Source organism: Dermacentor variabilis, chromosome 6 (genome assembly GCF_050947875.1).
Source record: "Dermacentor variabilis isolate Ectoservices chromosome 6, ASM5094787v1, whole genome shotgun sequence".
In the NCBI taxonomy this organism is placed as follows: domain Eukaryota; kingdom Metazoa; phylum Arthropoda; class Arachnida; order Ixodida; family Ixodidae; genus Dermacentor; species Dermacentor variabilis.
The window spans coordinates 40,414,049-40,433,934 of NC_134573.1; the positions used below are offsets into that span (position 1 = coordinate 40,414,049).

Below are 19,886 nucleotides of genomic sequence, written 5' to 3' on the forward strand. Positions count from 1 at the left end.
CATGGGCTGTGCATTGCATTTGCTGTGCGCGGCGCGTGCTCTGCATTGTGTGTGTGCATTGTGTGTGCTGTGCATTGCATGTGCTGTACGTTGCATGTGCTGTGCATTGCCTGTGTATGTTGCGTGTGCGAGCGTGTGTTGCGTGTGCTGTGCGTTTCATGTGCTGTGCATTATGTGTACGCGCCTGTGTTGCATGTGCTGTGCATTGCGTGTGCTGTGCATTGCATGGCCTGTGCATTGCATGGCCTGTGCATTGCCGGTGGTATGCATTGCCTGAGTATGTGTTGCGTGTTTCTGTTGCATGTGTTCCGTGTACTGTGCATTGCATGCGCTTTGCATTGCGTATGCGCGGGTTTGTTGCGTGTGTTGTGCACTGCGTGTGCTTTGCGTTGCCTGTGCTGTGCGTTGCATGTGTATGTGTTGCGTGTGCGAGCGTGTGTTCCGTGTGCTGTGCGTTGCCTGTGTATGTTGCGTGTGCGTGCGTGTGTTGCGTGTGCTGTGCGTTTCATGTGCTGTGCATTGCGTGTATGCGCCTGTGTTGCATGTGCTGTGCATTGCGTGTGCTATGCATTGCATGGGCTGTGCATTGCCGGTGGTATGCATTGCCTGTGTGTGTGTTGCGTGTTTCTGTTGCGTGTGTTCCATATGCTGTGCATTGCATGCGCTTCGCATTGCTTATGCGCGGGTTTGTTGAGTGTGTTGTGCACTGCATGTGCTTTGCGTTGCCTGTGCTGTGCGTTGCGTGTGTATGTGTTGCGTGTGCGCGCGTGTGTTCCGTGTGCTGTGCGTTGCATGTATATGTTGCGTGTACGCGCGCGTGTTGCGAGTTCTGTGCAGTGCATGTGCTGTGTGTTGCTTGGGTTGTGCATTGCATGTGCTGTGCGTTGCGTGTGCTGTGTTGCTTGTGCTGTGCATTTCCTGTGCTGTGCGTTGCGTGTGCTGTGCGTTGAGTGTGTGCATTGCGTTTGCTGTGCATGGCGTGTGCTGTGCATTGTGTGTGCTGTGCGTTGCTTGGGCTGCGCATTGCATTTGCTGTGCGTGGCGTGTGCTCTGCGTTGAGTGTGTGCGTTGGGTGTGCTGTGCGTTGCGTGTGCTGTACGTTGCATGTGCTGTGCGTTGCCAGTGTATGTTGCGTGTGCGTGCGTGTGTTGCGTGTGCTGTGCATTGCGTGTATGCACCTGTGTTGCATATGCTGTGCATTGCGTGTGCTGTGCATTGCATGGGCTGTGCATTGCCGGTGGTATGCATTGCCTGTGTGTGTGTTGCGTGTTTCTGTTGCGTGTGTTCCGTGTGCTGTGCATTGCGTATGCGCGGGTTTGTTGCGTGTGTTGTGCACTGCATGTGCTTTGCGTTGCCTGTGCTCTGCGTTGCGTGTGTATGTGTTGCGTGTGCGCGCGTGTGTTCCGTGTGCTGTGTGTTGCATGTATATGTTGCGTGTACGCGCGTGTGTTGCGAGTTCTGTGCAGTGCATGTGCTGTGTGTTGCATGGGCTGTGCATTGTGTGTGCTGTGCGTGGCGTGTGCTCTGCATTGTGTGTGTGGGTTGCGTGTGCTGTTCGTTGCGTGTGCTGTACGTTGCATGTGCTGTGCGTTGCCTGTGTATGTTGCGTGTGCGTGCGTGTGTTGCGTGTGCTGTGCGTTTCATGTGCTGTGCATTGCGTGTATGCGCCTGTGTTGCATGTGCTGTGCATTGCGTGTGCTATGCATTGCATGGGCTGTGCATTGCCGGTGGTATGCATTGCCTGTGTGTGTGTTGCGTGTTTCTGTTGCGTGTGTTCCATATGCTGTGCATTGCATGCGCTTCGCATTGCTTATGCGCGGGTTTGTTGAGTGTGTTGTGCACTGCATGTGCTTTGCGTTGCCTGTGCTGTGCGTTGCGTGTGTATGTGTTGCGTGTGCGCGCGTGTGTTCCGTGTGCTGTGCGTTGCATGTATATGTTGCGTGTACGCGCGCGTGTTGCGAGTTCTGTGCAGTGCATGTGCTGTGTGTTGCATGGGTTGTGCATTGCATGTGCTGTGCGTTGCGTGTGCTGTGTTGCTTGTGCTGTGCATTTCCTGTGCTGTGCGTTGCGTGTGTATGTTGCGTGTTCTGTGTGTTGCGTATGTGTGTTGCGTGTGCGCGCGTGTGCGCGTGTGCTGTGCGTTGCCTGAGCTGTGTGTTGCGTGTGCTGTGCGTTGCGTAGGTGTGTTGCTTGTGTGCGCGTGTGTACGTGTGCTGTATGTTGCATGTGCTCTGCATTGCGTATGTGTTGCGTGTGCCTGTTGCGTGTGCGCGCGTGTGTCTCCTGTACTGTGCGTTGCCTGTGCTGTGCGTTGAGTGTGTGCATTGCATTTGCTGTGCGTGGCGTGTGCTGTGCATTGCGTGTGCTGTGCATTGCATGGGCTGTGCATTGCATGTGCTGTACGTTGCATGTGCTGTGCATTGCCTGTGTATGTTGCGTGTGCGAGCGTGTGTTGCGTGTGCTGTGCGTTTCATGTGCTGTGCATTATGTGTACGCGCCTGTGTTGCATGTGCTGTGCATTGCGTGTGCTGTGCATTGCATGGCCTGTGCATTGCATGGCCTGTGCATTGCCGGTGGTATGCATTGCCTGAGTATGTGTTGCGTGTTTCTGTTGCATGTGTTCCGTGTACTGTGCATTGCATGCGCTTTGCATTGCGTATGCGCGGGTTTGTTGCGTGTGTTGTGCACTGCGTGTGCTTTGCGTTGCCTGTGCTGTGCGTTGCATGTGTATGTGTTGCGTGTGCGAGCGTGTGTTCCGTGTGCTGTGCGTTGCATGTATATGTTGCGTGTACGCGCGTGTGTTGCGAGTTCTTTGCAGTTCATGTGCTGTGTGTTGCATGGTCTGTGCATTGCATGTGCTGTGCGTTGCCTGTGTGTGTGTGTGTTGCGTGTGTCTGTTGCGTGTGCAGTGCATTGCATGTTTGTGTTGCGTGTGCGCGGGTGTGTTCCGTGTGCTGTGCGTTGCGTGTGCTGTGCATTGCCTGGGTTGTGCGTTGCGTGTGTGTGTGTTCTGTGTGCTCGCGTGTGTTGCGTGTGCTCTGCCTTGCATGTGCTGTGCATTGCGATTGCGTGTGCTCTGCATTGCGTGTGCTGCGCGTTGCATGTATGTGTCGCGTGTGTGTGTTGCGTATGCTGTGCATTGTGCTGTGCATTGCGTACGCTGTGCATTGCGTGTGCTTTGCGGTGCGAGTGTGTTGCGGGTGTGCGCGTGTGTTCCGTGGGCTGTGCGTTGCGTGTCTGTTGCATGTGCGTGTTGCGTGTGCGCGCGTGTGTTGCGTGAGCGTTGCATTGCCTCAGCTCTACGTTGCGTGTGTGTGTTGCGTGTGCGCGCGTGTGTTGCGTGTGCTCTCTGTTGCGTTTCCGGTGCGTTGCGTGTGTGTGTGTGTTGCCTGTGCTGTGCGTTGCATGTGCTGTGGTTTGTGTGTGCTTTGTGTTGCTTGTGCTGTGCATTGCGTGTGTTCTGCGTTGCGTGTGTTGCGTGTGCGTGCGTGTGTTGTGCGCGCGTGCATTACGTGTGCTGTGCGTTGTGTGTGTGTGTGTTGCGTGTGCGCGCATGCATTCTGCCAGCTGTACATTGCCTGTGCTGTGTGTTACGTGTGCTGGGCGTTGCGTGTGTGTGTTGCCTGTGTGCACGTGTATTACGTGTGTACTGCGCGTTGCATTTGCTGTGCGTTGCGTGTGTTGTGCGTTGCGTGTGCGTGTTGCATGTGCGCGCGGTGTTGCGTGTGCTGTGCATTGCTTGTGCTGTGCGTTGCGTGTACTCTGCGTTGCGTGTGCTGTGCGTTGCGTATGCTGTTCGTTGCGTGTGTGTTGCGTGTGTATGTTTCGTGTGCGCGCGTGTGTTGCGTGCAGTGTGCGTTGCGTGTGATTAGCATTGCCTGAGCTGTGCGTTGCGTGTGCTGTGTGTTGCGTGTGTGTGTTGCGAGTGCGTGCGCGTGTTGCGTGTGCGGTGCGTTGCGTGTGTGTGTTGCGTGTGCTGTGCGTTGTGTGCGTGGGTTCCATGTGCACGTGTGTGTTGCGTGTTTGTGTTGCCTGTGCTTTGCATTGCGTGCTGCGCGTTGCGTGGGCTGTGCATTGCGTGGGTTCTGCATTGCGTGTGCTGTGCGTTGTGTGTGCTTTACGTTGCGAGTGTACGTTGCGTGTGCTGTGCATTGCTGTGTGTTGCGTGTGTGCGCGTGTGTAAGTGTGCTGTGCATTGCACGTGCTCTGCGTTTCGTGTGCTCTGCGTTGCGTGTGTGTGTTGGGAGTGTGTAGTGCGTCTGTGCGCGTGTGTTGCGTGTACTGTGCATTGCATGTGGGTTGCGTGTGCCTGTCGGGTGCGCGCGCGTGTGTTGCGTGTACTGTGAGTTGCGTGTGCTGTGCGTTACCTGAGCTGTGCGTTGCGTGTGTGTTGCGCGTGCTCTCTGTTGCATTTGCAGTGCGTTGCGTGTGTGTGTTGCCTGTGCTGCGCGTTGAATGTACTGTGCATTGTGTGTGCTCTGCATTGCATGTGCTGTGCGTTGCGTGTGCTCTGGTTTGCATATGTGTGTTGCGTGTGGATGCGCACGTGTGTTGTCTGTGCTGTGCGTTTCGTGCGCTGTGCGTTGCGTGTGTACGTTGCGTGTGTGCGCGTGCATTGTGGGTGCTACGCATCGCCTGAGCTGTGCATTAAGTGTGCGGTGCTTTATGTGTGCTGTGCGTTGCATGTGTGTGTTGTGTGTGCGCACGTGTGTTGTGTGTGCGTACGTGTGTTGCGTGTACTGTGCCTTGCATGTGCTGTGCATTGCGTGTGCTCTTCATTGCATGTGCTATGCGGTGCGTGTGTGTGTTGCATGTGCGCACGTGTTTTGCCTGTGCTGTCCATCGCTTGTGCTGTGCGTTGGCCGTGCTCTGCTTTGCATGGTGTGTTGTGTGTTCTGTGCATTGCGTGTGCTGTTCGTTGCGTGTGTGTGGTTCTTGTGCGCGCGTGTGTTGCGTGCACTGTGCGTTGCGTGTGCTGTGCATTGCCTGAGATGTGCATTGCGTGTGTGTGTTGCATGTGCTGTGCGTTGCGTGTGTGTGTTGCGAGTGTGCGCGTGTGTTGCGTGTGTGTGTTGCCTGTGCTTTGCGTTGCACGTGCTGTGCATTGCGTGTGCTGTGCGTTGCGTGTGCTGTGTTGCATGTGCTGTGCATTTCCTGTGCTGTGCGTTGCGTGTGCTGTGCGTTGCCTGTGTATGTTGCGTGTTCTGTGTGTTGCGTATGTGTGTTGCGTGTGCGCGCGTGTGCACGTGTGCTGTGCGTTGCCTGAGCTGTGCGTTGCGTGTGCTGTGCGTTGCGTGTGTGCGCGTGTGTTGCGTGTGCCTGTTGCGTGTGCGCGCGTGTGTCGCGTGTACGGTGCGTTGCGTGTGCTGTGCGTTACCTGAGCTGTGCGTTGCGTGTGTGTGTTGCGCGTGTGTTGCGTGAGCTCTCTGTTGCATTTGCGGTGCGATGCTTCTGTGTGTTGCCAGTGCTGTGCGTGGAATGTGCTGTGCATTGTGTGTGCTCTGCATTGCGTGTGCTCTGGGGCTATAACAGTGAGGCCGGCGTTGACTGCCGCTTTGCACGAGCTAAAACAAGGGGGCTGCTTTTTTTCCCGCCGCCCCGGCTGACGTGGTTGCGGACCGCGTAATGTTGGCCGTTGTTTCAGAGCAAACTGGCGCCGCGAATTTCACTTTCTTTCCAGTTCGGACTTTTGTCTTCGTCTACGGGTGCTGTATTTAAAGAGCTTTATAGAGAGTCTCAAGAAAAGCAATTTGTTTGGAGCTTCACATGTAAGAGGAGTGGCTCTTTAGTATGGAGCGGTTTTCTTTTTTTCTCCCGATAATAATACTCATCTGCCACTTCTCACACCACGATATAATTTTTTTCGGTTCTCTCTTGATCCTCAAGTGAACAGACTGTTTCATACATCACATCCGCATCTATCCACTAATGATGCCATTTACAAAAAGACTAAACAGAGGCCCTCACCGACTCAATCAACGCCAACTCAATTTAAGGAAGAGCTGTTCAAAAGCTGACCGAAACCATCCAGTCTGGGAAAACTTAATTTATGCAGTAGTTTTGTTTTTCTGAGAGACGTGAAATACACACCATGAAATGAACGTCTGTTTGTTACCCTTTTGTTACTACGCCTGCGAAAGCAACGTGCGTAATACCAATTTAATTGTGTCCTGGTTGGTCGTTTGTCAGCACTTTGTGTTCGTCAAGAAAACCACCAACAGGTTTATAAAATATGTGCGCGAAAATTTTCTCCATCTGCCACCACCAAAATACTTTTAGAGAGAAAGCATCCGGGGCCTTGAGATTTCGAAAATGCCGTGCTCTGAAATTTTCGCATCCGCCGTTGGGAAGATAATTATTATCCGCATAAAAAAAGAAAACATTTGAAAGGAGCATTGATAGTGGCCACGTTTTTCGGGGCATGTCTTGATGAAATAATTTCAGTTCAGTTCGTTGGTTCCTTTGCATTTGTTGGCCGCTTGCAGCATGTTTAGATTTCATCTTTTTCAGTATTCTTAGTATTCTCATTGTAGTACGAATTGCGTCCTGATTTTTTAGTTGTTTTGAGTTATACATTCCTGAATGATGTTTTTCTTTTCCTTAAAGCTAGCCACAGAACAAGCGCTTTCTATAATATCTTTACAATAAGAATGCAGCATATCGGTTCATCATCGCCGCGATGAAAGTTCGGGAACTGCAGATTTTTAATGCCGTGATCATGAAGGTTAACGCCACAGCATGTTCATCAGGGGTGACGTAACGCAAGGCGTGATTTTTCAGCATACCAGCCACGGTATCTCTTCAAATCTAAGATTGAAATGGCGTTCAAAATTCTTTTGGTTCCAGATAGAACAAACAGAAATAATAAAAGGGTGTCATTGACTGCCATTCAAATCTCAAGACCGCGTATAGAAAATGTTCGGGTTTACATTCGGCAAATCAAAATGAACGGCTAAAATTATTTTATCGTCTGGTTTCACGCGGGAGATCACGTAAAAGGCAGCCATTCTTCTTTACATGGCGTCTCTCTTTTGAGCTGTCATTAGCCCACGCAAATTTCTTCGCACGGGAATTTTAAGAAGCGAAGGCGGCTACAGACCATTTTCTGTGTCTAGTTCATGTTCGTAGGCGGAAATTACAAACCTAATACTTGGAGGAACATTTCCATTACTCTACAAGGGCTCCATCATTTCTCCACTTGCTCTCAAACACGTTGCATTGCTAGTCTACAGTGGCAATACAAAGTGACGTTTCATCATGCACGTCGAAATTCATTACCAGTACCGCGCCAAAGTCGACTGGCCGGCGAAGCGACAAACTCAGCAGCGCTTGCGCAAGGCCCGACATCACCCCGACCGAGCTTCCCGGCTTATCGGAGAGAGCAAGTGCTCGTGAACACGGGCGCGTCTAAGGATCTGGGTTAAAGGAAACAATAATGTGCCCGAGGTATTGACAAAGACAAGCCGTCGCGGTCTCTCTGAATCTTAGCGTATTATAGAAAACGTGGGATGGTGGCGCTTCCTCGAGGGTCAAAAAGTGCAATCGTCGAACGCGCGCTCCCGGCGTCACGTGGAGTGCATCTTTCTTGGAACCGTTTGCAATTGACTGCTTGAATGTGCGGACAACGCATCACGGGTCGCGTATAGATCAAACTTTGGCAAGAACGCGTAGCAGCACAACGGATCGCGGTTCCGATAATCCATCGTTGGTAGCGAAAAAAAAAACAAAAAAAACACCCACACACAGTTTGTAGCAATAACCCTACACATCAACGTGGTATTAAATATAGCTTTACTGGTCACAGTAGAAGGCCACTGAAACTTTCTCATAACGCACACCACCGCTGTAGTCCACAAATAACAAAGCAAACTAAGTAGACATCATACAGCCGCACCGCATTATTTCGTGTTTTCACTATTCCATTACATTCGTGCGCATGTGTGCTGGGGCCACGCAGGCCAGGAGTAAAAGGCAAGAAAAAAAATGGTACGCGATCCTAAGCTTAGACTTGGCTGCTGTGGCGCTCGCATTTATCTTCTTTACCTCAGGCGAACGCAATGCGCAAACTGAACTCGAATTTACAATAATGGAAATTTGTATTTGGCGATTTGGTTGTATTTTTGGCTAATATTTGCGTTTTCGCCCGAGCATGCGCTTCACTGGGCTACTCTTTGCCCTTTCAATGCGGCTTCACTGCCCAGCAGGCGTGTTCTGCAGGGCAGTGAAGCCCACCCTACCCACGGCTAATCACTCCCACGGCTAATCACCCCCCTCCCGAGTGTACCATTACAGCAAACAATCGTTCCGAAACATCGGATAAATAAGAATTCCATTTCCTAGACTTATCAATTGCCAATTCTCCCTCCTGGTTCTTTCTTTTGCTTTCATTTATTTTTCTCGAGGGCCTTAATGAGAAATTTGCTGGTGCGGCTGACAAATTTGCGACGCAACAAGTGCGACGCTACACTCAGATGGAGTGCAAGTTTAATTACTCTCATGGTCCGCGAACCGCCATCGTTGCGTATAGTGTATGATGGTGAGTGTCGAGTGAGTGCTCGCTTCGAGCTTGTGTTCCTCATTTTGATTGAATGAAGCCTCACCTAAGTGAGCGGGGGCTGATCCCGGAGGTAGTGCAATACCGTGCCGACCTGCGGTGGAGGAGAAGCAGGCTTCAATCACTCCGCCAACTTCCAAAAATAGGTTTAATATCGTGGGTCCGTATAGACCGTATAGAACCCGTATCAGATATTAAGCTGATAAGAACAGAGTCGTTTAATCTGCTATGTACAATACATCAAAAATATGTGTTACAAAACCAAGGAAAAACGGATAAAAGGTCTCTATGCACTCTATCTCACGAATGAACTCGCGACGCCTCAGTCTTTCACTGTTAACGAAATGCTGTCGCGTAGAAACGAGACCAGAGTGCAAGCTTGTTTGTAAGGCAAAGCCAACGAAGGCAACCTCGTAGAAAACCGAACAGGCGAGCGGAAAACACGCGCAAGGGGAAAGCTTACTTCTGCCTGAATGCGACCGCTCAAGGTGACCTTGTCTGAGGCCTCCCTTTCAAGCCCCTGCACAAGTGTAATACACTAGGCGCATTTGCTTCATTTCTTTTTATTTACCGCAAGGCCCACTGAAAATTTTGATACGGGACAGTCTGGGACGGATCGCAATGTGTCGAATCGACCGGTAGAATTAGGTAGCGTGCCCCATGTACGAAGACAAGTAACATAGAAGTGAATTAAAAATAATTATAGAAAAGGCTACGCACTCCATCCAACCGGAAACATAGAGGTGAGAAAGATCGTCATGTGAAGCACAGGTATTGTAAAAAAAGTGCTACCTCATCATCTTTACCACTACGGTGTGTGTGTATATATATGCATATATATATATATATATATATATATATATATATATATATATATATATACACATACACACATACATATACATGCATACACACAAATGCACACACACACACACACACACACACACATATATATAAGATCATACTTGTACAAGAAAAAAAGACAACGCGCTTTCGTAAACCCCTTTCAAACATTTACTTGAGGAACATGAGTACAGCGAGGTCGTTCGAAACTGGCGCGAAAACACATTTCCACCATCTGTGTACGGAACTAGGAAAACCTACGGACTTCGCCATATGGAAAGAAAGGTAGATGGCGCGAGCTAACGCTCTATTGCATACTAAGAACGAGAGCCAGTGAATAATGGCAGAAACGTCTTGGGAAGCGCAAAAAAACACACGCAATGGTTGTTTGCTTGCGCAAGCATTCTATTTTACAGCGAGCAAAGAGCATAGCAGCTTCTACAAGAACAGGAACAAAAAGAAGAACGTGAGAGAAGGAGAGAAACAGGCGTGTTTCTTCGGAATGCAGAGCATGCAGCACAAACTATAAAGTGAAAAAGAGACGGGGAAAGCAGATGGCGCGAAGGTGTATGTCCTCAAACCTTGAAAACAATTTCTAGACTACAAGTTGTGCCGAAGTCCACCTACTCTCATCAGGTTGCTCAGGCCTCCAATTGCATATAAATTAAACTTACAGTCGCCTCAAAGGCAGAGAGAGAGAGAGAAAATCTGTACACTTGCTTCGCGCAGCTACACCCGTTCAAGTTTTACAGCAAGAGTACTCCCGCAAGCACAGTCCACTGCCGCATCCGCCTGGGCGGAATGCACTCGCTTCCGTAAATTGCCGTGCTGGCCTCGGCAACCAATATGTATCGTGCGGCAGTTTGCTGTATTGTAGCACACCGGAAACCGCGCAGACGTCAGCGATCGCCTGGACATCGCTGCGAGTGCTCGAATTGACGAATGCCGAAACCACGTCCGCCGGGGCGGCGGGAGCTGGATACCCTTCACGAAACCTCTGCGTATACACCGCCGCACGGCCACGACTGAGCCGCTGGCACCCCCCACGCAGCTGCATTGTGTCGCGCCAGGAATCGTCGAAACACCACGCAGACGATCGGCGTCGGCCCCGACATGCCTGCGAGTGCTCAGAGTCCGAAGCCACGTGAGCCGGGGCGGTGCGAGCGCGACGCCTTTCACGCAACTTTTGCGTACAAGCCGCCGCATGGCCACGACGGAGTCAGTGTCACCCTGCAGGGAGCTGTACTATAGCACGCCCGGAACCGGGAAAGAACCGCGCAGACGTCGTCGTTGGCCGCGACGTTGCCGCGAGCACGCGAAGAGACAAAGTCCGAAACGACGTCAGCCGGGGCGTCGAGCACGCCGCCCGCGCTGGTCGCACTCGGGCTCAGAAATGGCGAAGGGGCCGCACTAGCCTCCCTTGAATCGGTGATTGGCTGTACCGCGGCGATCGCGAGAGCTCGAATCGGCCGTGCGAAAGCCCAATATTGGCGCTTGGCTCGGCACAGTACGCCGCCGCGTCGGACGAGTACGGCCCCATGGAGGTCTGGGCACTTATCGCTGCTATTATGAGGGGCCGTACGGCCCCGGCTGACATTGTACCGTAGCGCGATTTTCGGCTTGCGCGCGTTCGTGGTGGTGTAGGCGCACTGCTCCGCAGTCGAGAATCGGCCCCACGACGACGCGAGCGCTCGAAGAGAAAAAGTCCGAAACCACGTGAACCGGGGCGGCAGGAGCTCGACGCCTTTCACGCAACTTCGGCGTACAAGCCGCCGCATGGCCAGGACGGAGTTGGTCTCACCCTGCAGGGGGCTGTACTATAGCACTCCCGGAACCGGGAAAGAACCGCGCAGACGTCGCCGTTGGCCCCGACGTTGCCGCGAGCACGCGAAGAGACAAAGTCCGAAACGACGTCAGCCGGGGCGTCTAGCACGCCGCCCGCGCTGGTCGCACTCTGGCTCGGAAATGGCGAAGGGGCCGCACTAGCGTGCCTTGAATCGGTCATCGGCTGTACCGCGGCGATCGCGAGAGCTCGAATCGGCCGTGCGAAAGCCAAATATTGGCGCTTGGCTCGGCAGAGTACGCCGCCGCGTCGATCGGCCGGGTCCACGTAGAGTCACAGAAAGGCGATTGTTCAGGAAACCTTGCTGTCCATTGGCGAGAGATCGCCGTTCGCAAATTCGGTCGACGTGCTGCGCCATCACGACTTCGGCATTGACCTGCCGACGTAAGCTTTCAATCTTGCTCGCGACGTCACGAGACGGCACGATTTTCGCCAAACGCTCGTCAAAAGTGGCCGGAGTACGGCCCCACGGATATCTGAGTACTTATCGGTGCTATACATGGGGGTCCCAGAGAGCAGTCGATCCCAAAGCGACGTGGGTGTTTGATATGCCCGGGCTTCGTGCCCGTCAAGCGTGTCCCCGGTATCACTACCGTGGATCCCTCAGCTAACGTCTGCAGCCTCATCCGCTTGATGCGTTAGGGGCTGGTTGTCGGACGACGCTTTCTCCACGATATCGTGGTGTTTCGCATCATCTTCGGACGAGTCAAATACGAAATACGAGTCAAATACCTGGCGAAGGGTGCTTTTATTAGACCAAGATTGATTGGGTTTCGGCCCGTATTGTGTGGTGACTCAGGATTTTGTGCTAATCGCACGGCCACGAGCCGGCGGCGTTTCTTTGAACTGTTTGACTTATCAACTTTAGATACTAGGATGGCAGTGGTGCAGAGCTACCATCTGTGGGATTATGCCTGAGCGCCTGAAGTCAGAATTCCCTCTAAGGACCGCAACGACATCGTGTGCACTTGCGACGAAAACGGGTAAAATTAGCGCCTGGTCGAGCACGGCGGGCTGCCGCGCTTCCCGGTTCGATGACGCCAAATGAACCCAGAAAGCGCTACACCGGAGACCGAGTATTGTCGAGGCCACTGGTCGCTCTCCGGGGCTATGGCTGGCCTGAATCGCTGCAGTGTCAAACCGTCTGCAGACGGCTTAGGTACCTGTCCTGAGGTCGAAGTAGTAGAGCAGCCACCATGGACACTGCAATCTACAGAGGCTTAGCCTCTGACCGGCAGGTTTGTCCGCGGTACACAACTGAAACGTACATCCTTCCCGAGCAAGCGATCGCAGTACTGACAGGTGCGAAGTGTGTTGGGTCTTCTCGTGAGACGGACCGCGAAGGAGGAGCGAGCTCTTTGCCGGCGGCAAGACTCGCAAGGAACGGTTGTCGCTGAGCGCAGCCCTTTCTTCTTTTAGAGCGCAGCTCTTTGGCGTCCGTTCCTGGGTTTCGCGTCAGCGTCGTCGTCGGCCTCGTAACCAGCTCCGCCCCCCTTTCATCCCCCCAGCGCTAGCAGCGATCGACTGATACCGCTGGATGCCGCTGACGCCGCTAGAGAGTCAAGATAACGTGACTGCATAGAACACCGTCGCCGCCATGCAGAAAGAGGAGGAAAGGGTCCCCCCCCCCCTGTTCTTGTGTGGCGGATAGGGTGCTCTTCAGTTGCCGACGCGCCGGTTATTCGTTGTCCCTGAAACCAACTCCGCAGCTGGGGTTGACTCACTATCGGCGTCAGCGGCATCAGTCAGTCGCTGCTATCTCTTCCCTCCTCCCTTTATCGTGTTGTCCGCTTGCTGCGCGCGCTTCTGCCCCCATCGTTTGCCGCTGGGTGTACACGCCGCCCCCCTCCCCCCTCTTCCTGCGAGTCTCCGGTTGTCAAAGCGCCGGCTCGAACTTAGTTCCTTTCTTCGCTCCTCCTCCAATGCAACCCCTGTGCGGTGGCAATCAGAGAGCCAGATCGGTGGCGGCGGATCTGTATATGTGCACCGCCCGAGCCGAAATTGCCGCTGCCGTTCGCCCTGTGCGGTGGCAATCAGAGAGCCAGATCGGTGGCGGCTTGACATAAAGACAAACAGCAATTTCCTAACACTTATGCGGGAGAACATCCCGTTCCTCTCGCTCGTAACGCGTCCCACGGCTGTGACAACCTCGCGAGGCACTTGTATACATCTCGTCTTTGAGAATCAAGCATTGGTGTACCAAGTCGAACATATATCAGTCTATTTCTCCGACCACAAAGCTTCCTTCATGACTGTCAAGAACTGTTAGTGGAGTCTTTGTTAAAGGAATACGTGTGAAAAATAAAAAAAAATTCTGTGATAGCGCATACATGTGTTGCTAGATTTCTTTGCCTCAATCTATCGAAAAGGTGAAACAGCTTATTTGCTGCGCTCACATTTCGCATTAGGAAGTAACGTAATCGTCGGCAATTTTTTTTCTTATTTCGCTCCGTCGAAACTCGGTGCAAAAAAGGCGAAACGGAAGGGGAGCGTTGTCGCAGTATGCTGCTCCGAACGGCTGCTCCGAACGGCTGTGCAGTATGGCGCTGATCTTGCTGGCGCAAGAGGGCGCTTCGCAGACACGTTCTGTTCAACTACAACGGCAGCACACCATTGCTGCTAGCACCTGCGACGAGAAGGTGTTGCCGATCTTGATTGTCGTGAAGCAGCCACGCGGAGGTGCGCTGTGTCGCACGCGTTTCCTGTGGTCAACAAAGTGCCTTGTCATCCTGTTAGTGCCGCACATAAAAAGCGGCTTTCGGCATCGTCGAAAGCCGCGCTCCCATAACATGGATGGTGCGGGGCGATGTGTGTTGGCGCGACGCGCTCGCTATACACGAGGACCTCGCAACCCGAGTGGCAAATGCACGCCGTTTCCTGTTCCAGTCATGTGGCGTCTGATCGAAAAAGAGACAGACAAGGCTCCAGAGAAGAGCTTGTGTTCCTCCTGGGGCTATAACAGCGAGGCAAGCGTTGACTGCCGCCTCGCACGCACACTAAAATAAGGAAACTGCTTTTTTTTCTTGCCGCCCCGGCTGACGTGGTAACGGACTGCCGCGCGCGGGCGCCGACAGACTCCTGCCGGACTACATACAATTTCAGCAACAATCCCGTGCCTTAAGCGCCGAGCATTTTTGCTCGCTACCGGGCTTAAGCGCCGAGCATTTTCAGGCTTAAGCGTGGCCGCCCCGGCTGACGTGGTAGCGGACTGCGCGTGCAGCTTGGGCGGCGAGCATTTTCAGTCCCCATATATGGCTTAAGAGGAAGCTTTAGCTCGGACCCAACTCCGACGCGGCCTATTCAAATGCATGTAAAAACGCAAGAACGTTTTTGTGAGATAATCCCTGGGCCAATTTTAATTAAATTTGTAGCATTTGAGAGAGAAAGTGAAATTCTAGTGACTATTGGTCGTGGAATTTCTATTTATGTCCTGAATTTTGTTAAAAAGACTTTCGAAAATTCGAAAGTTTGAAAAAAATGGAAGCACGAAGTTTACAAATTCATAACTCTGCATCAAGAGCAGATATCGCGGTTCTTTAAACGAGATCCATCAGATCATTGAAAGCGGACAAATTCGGTATGTAATTTTATATCTTACGTGAATTTGTTACGTTGTTTACAAGGGTTCTGCAAAACCTATATTTTCATTTTACTATATTTTTTGACATTCATGTGTAACCTATCAATTTTGTCCGCTTTAGATGTACTATTAGATGCAATTTACGGAATTGTATTATCAATTTTCGTTGCTGAGTTACAGAGTTGTAAACTTGATAGTTTCGTTTTTTGAAAATTTTCGAGTTTCGCCAATTTTTAATATAAAATTGACGACCTAAATCAAAAATCTGAAATCAACAGTCACTAGATTTTAGGTTTTTCTTTTAAACGCAATAAACCTCGTCAAATTTGGTGCTGTGGTTGCCGAGAAAAATGAATTCTGCTTTTACATGTATTTAGATAGGAGCACCCGAGCTAAAGCTTCCACTTAAGCGCGGGCGGGGTGTGGCCGCCCCGGCTGACGTGGTAACCGCCTGCGTAATGTTGCCCGTTGTTTCACAGCAAACGGGTGCCGCGAATTTCATACTTTCTTTCCAGTTTGGACATTTGTCTTCGTCTACGAGTGCTGCGTTTAAGGTGCTTTATAGAGCGTCTCAAGAAAAACAGTTTGTTTGGAGCTTCACACGAGGCGGTTCTTCTTTCTTTTCCCCCGATAATAGTACTCATCTGCCACTTCTCTCACCACGATATGATTTTTCTTTTGGCGTTCTCCCTTGATCCTCAAGTGAACAGACTGTTTCATACATCACGCAGACGTCCGCACCTATCCAGTAATGATGCCATTTACAAAAACCTTAAACAAAGATTCCCGCACCTACTCAATCAACGCCAACCCAATTTAAGGAAGAGCTGTTCAAAAGCTGATCGAAACCATCCGGTTTGGGAAAACCTAATTTATGCAGTAGTTTTTTTTTATTATTATTGTGAGAGGTGTGAAAGACACCATGAAATGAATGTCTGTTTGTTACCCTTTTGCTACTGCAGCTGCGAAATCATCGTGCGTATTACCGATTAATTTGTGTCCTGGTTGGTCCTTTGTCAGCACTTTGTGTTCTTCAAGAAAACCAACTACAGGATTATAAATTATGTGCGCGCAAATTTTCTCCGTCTGCCACAACCAAAATACTTAGAGAAAGCATCCGGGGCCTTGAGATTTCGAAAATGCCGTGCTCTGAAATTTTCACATCCGCCATTGGGAAGATAATTATTATCCGCATAAAAAAAAGAAAACATTTGAAATGAGCATTGATAGTGGCCACGTTTTTCGGGGCATGTCTTGATGAAATAATTTTAGTTCAGTTCGTTGGTTCCTTTGCATTTGTTGGCCACTTGCAGCATGTTTAGATTTCATCTTTTTCAGTATTCTTAGTATTCTCATTGTAGTACGAATTACGTGCTGATTTTTTAGTTGTTTTGAGTTATACATTCCTGAATGATGTTTTTCTTTTCCTTAAAGCTAGCCAGAGAACAAGCGCTTTCAATAATATCTTTACAATAAGAATCCAGCGTATCGGTTCATCATCGCCGCGATGAAAGTTCGGGAACTGCCGATTTTTAATGCCGTGATCATGAAGGTTAACGCCAGAGCATGTTCATCAGTGGTGACGTAACGCAAGGCGTGATTTTTCAGCATACCAGCCACGGTATCTCTTCGAATCTAAGGTTGAAATGGCGTTCAAAATTCCAGATAGAACAAACAGAAATAAAAAAGGGTGTCATTGATTGCCATTCAAATCTCAAGACCGCGTATAGTAAATGTTCCGGTTTACATTCGGCAAATCAAAATGAACGGCTAAAATTAATCTACCGTCTGGTTTCTCGCGGGAGATCACGTAAAAGGCAGCCATTCTTCTTTACATGGCGTCTCTCTTTTGAGCTGTCATTAGCCCACGCAAATTTCTTCGTACGGGAATTTTAAGAAGCGAAGGCGGCTACAGACCATTTTCTTTGTCTAGTTCATGTTCGTAGGCGGAAATTACAAACCTAATACTTGGAGGAACATTTCCATTACTCTACAAGGGCTCTCATTTCTCCACTTGCTCTCAAACACGTTGCATTGCTAGTCTACAGTGGCTATACAAAGTGACGTTTCGTCATGCACGTCGAAATTCATTACCAGGACCGCGCCAATGTCGACTGGCCGGCGAAGCGACAAACTCAGCAGCGCATGCGCAAGGCCCGACATCACCCCGACCGAGCTTCCCTGCTTATCGGAGAGAGCAAGTGCGCGTGAACACGGGCTCGTCTGACGATCTGGAATAAAGGGGAAAAAATGTGTCCGAGATATTGACAAAGACAAGCGGTCGCGGTCACTCTGAGTCTTCGCGTATCATAGAAAACGTCGGATGGCGGCGCTTCCTCGAAGGTCAAAAAGTACGATCGTCGAACTCGCGCTCCCGGCGGCACGTGGAGTGCAACCTTCTTCTTGGAACGGTTTGCAATTGACTGCTCGAATGTGCCGACCATGCATCACAGGTCGCGTATAGAGCTAAACTTTGGCAAGAACGCGTAGCAGCACAACGGATCGCGGTTGCGATAATCCATCAGTGGTAGCGAAAAAAAAAACAAAAAAAACACCCACATGCAGTTTCTAGCAATAACCGTACATCAATGTGGTTTTAAATATAGCTTCGCTGGTCACAGTAGAAAGGCACTGAAACTTTCCCATAACGCGCACCACCGCCGTAGTCCACAAAGAACAAAGCGCACAGAATAGACACGATACAGCCGCACCGAATTATTTCGTGTTTTCACTATTCCATTACTTTCGTGTGCATGTGCGTTAGGGCCACGCAGGCAACGAGTACAAGGCAAGAAAAAAAATGGTATGTGATCCTAAGCTTTGACTTGGCTGCCGTGGCGCTCGCATTTATCTTCTTTACCTCAGCGAACGCAATGCGCAAACTGAACTCGAATTTACAATAATGGAAATTACTATTTGGCGATTTGGTTGTGCTTTTGGCTATAATAGTCCAACGATGCAACGTATTCAAATGATGTCAGCGTGTCATCACTGAAAAAAGAATCCGGACTGGTTACACTGGCGGATCGCCGTCGCATCTCAACTCTCTCTTTTTCATGTTTTATCATACTTCACTTAATCAACCACCATACATTATTCCCGCTGCCCGTGTATCACATCGCACTCGGCACGTGTACCAAGTTGGCCGCCCTCGCACTCATACTACCACTTTTTCAGGCTCATTCTTCTTTCGCGCAGCAACAGATTGGAACAACCTGCTCCACCAAATTGCCGCCATAACCTGTGCACCTACATTCATGCAAAGACTGACAGACCATTTTTAGAATAAAAAAATGAACAGGATATGCTATCTATGTGTGTACTAGATGGAATTATGCACTTAAATTTCACGTGTGTTGTAACTTATGCTCTGTTATTCTAACTTACGCTCTGTTATTCTTCAAATGATGTATAATAAATATATGTATGCCCACCCCTTATGTAATGCCCCTATGGGGCTTTTAAGGTAATAAAATGAAATGAAATGAAATTTGCGTTTTTCACCCGAGCATGGGCTTCATTGCGCTACTCTTTGCCCCTTCAATGCGGCTTCACTGCCCAGCAGGCGTGTTCTGCAGGCCAGTGAAGCCCACGACCTACCCACGACTAATCACCCCCACGGCTAATCACCCCCCCCCCCCCCCGAGTGGCTAATTACAGCAGACAATCATTCAGAAAAATCGGATAAATAAGAATTCCATCTCTTAGACATATAAATTGCCGATTCTCCCTCCTGGTTCTTTCTTTTGCTTTCATTTATTTTTCTCGAAGGCCTTAATGAGAAATTTGCTGGGGCAGCTGACAAATTTGCGATGCAACAAGTGCGACGCTACACGCAGATGGAGTGGCAGTTTAATTGCTCTCTTGGTCCGCGAACCGGCATCGTTCTGTATAGCATAGGAATGGTGCGTGTCGAGTCAGTGCTCGCTTCGAGCTTGTGTTCTTCAATTTGATTGAATGAAGCCTCACCTAAGTAAGCGGGGTCCGATCCCGGAGGTAGTCCAATACCGGTCCGACCTGCGGCGGAGGTGAAGGAGGCTTCGAGCACTCTACCGACTTCCAAAAATAGGTTTAATATCGTGGGTCCATATAGAACCCGCATCAGATATTAAGTTGATAAGTACAGAGTTGTTTATTATGCTATCTACAATACATCAAAAATATGTGTTAGAGAACCAAGGAAAAACGGATAAAAGGTGTATAATCTAAAAAGACAAGCAAATGTCTAAAAAAGCTAGTTAGTGGTGCTATTAAAAAAGTTAGAAACTGTAAAGGTGTAAAATATGGCGAAAGCGCTTCTCTAAACACATAAGATCATTTAAGACGTGCCTATGTGGGCTCTAAAAGCCTTTGTGGAGGCGTTGATGGTGTCGCTGATGCAGAGGCGTTCCATAGTCTGCAGGTATTGCCTACTACATACCCTGCGCATGACGCGATCGTTCCCCTGATCTCAGGTGCGAAGGGAGCCGACAACAACCGCGTCTACCGTCACGCGTTGGAACCACCGGAGGAGTTGACGGTGTACAGGGGCGTACTTCTCCTTAGCCTTCCGGGCGTTCTGAAACGCCTGAAGCCTGTTCTCGAAAGGGCAGCAGACGTCCAGGATCAGTGCCTCCTCTCCACGGGCCAGTACCAGGTCCGGCTTGAGTGATGTAGTGTCCACGACCTGGTTCTCTGCGATGACTGTGAAGCTCCCCAAGGCAACCTTTTTTATTCTGGCGACGATGGCGTTATGACGCTCCGTCATGGCCCTGCCCTGCCGCATGCATTGGCATAGTACATGCGGCAGTGTCTCCTCCCCGTACCCGCAGAGCCTGCATCTTTTGTCGGCTGCGGGTGCCTGGACTCTTGTGGCATTGAGGGGGAGGACACTTTGATCTTAGCCAAAAGGCTAAGAAGCGATGTCCTTCACTTCACTCCATTGTACTACTGCCTTGTGGGTGCCCTGCCGACATTGGTAACCTCAGCAACAGCGTGGGCAATTTTATAAATTTCAGCCTGTCTAGACACTCTATGCTCTCTAGCTCACGAATGAACTCGCGACGCCTCAGTCTTTCACTGTTAAC

At 50.5% G+C, this 19,886-nt stretch overlaps 2 non-coding genes across 2 annotated transcripts; both read right to left on the minus strand.

Moving 5' to 3' along the window:
• Nucleotides 1-8,605: 8,605 nt before the first annotated feature.
• Nucleotides 8,606-8,804, minus strand: LOC142586493 (U2 spliceosomal RNA). Its single transcript, XR_012829244.1, has one exon. It is a non-coding gene; the product is annotated as a U2 spliceosomal RNA (small nuclear RNA).
• A 9,990-nt stretch (nucleotides 8,805-18,794) lies between these two features.
• On the minus strand, nucleotides 18,795-18,984 carry LOC142586414 (U2 spliceosomal RNA). Its single transcript, XR_012829213.1, has one exon. It is a non-coding gene; the product is annotated as a U2 spliceosomal RNA (small nuclear RNA).
• Nucleotides 18,985-19,886: the final 902 nt, after the last annotated feature.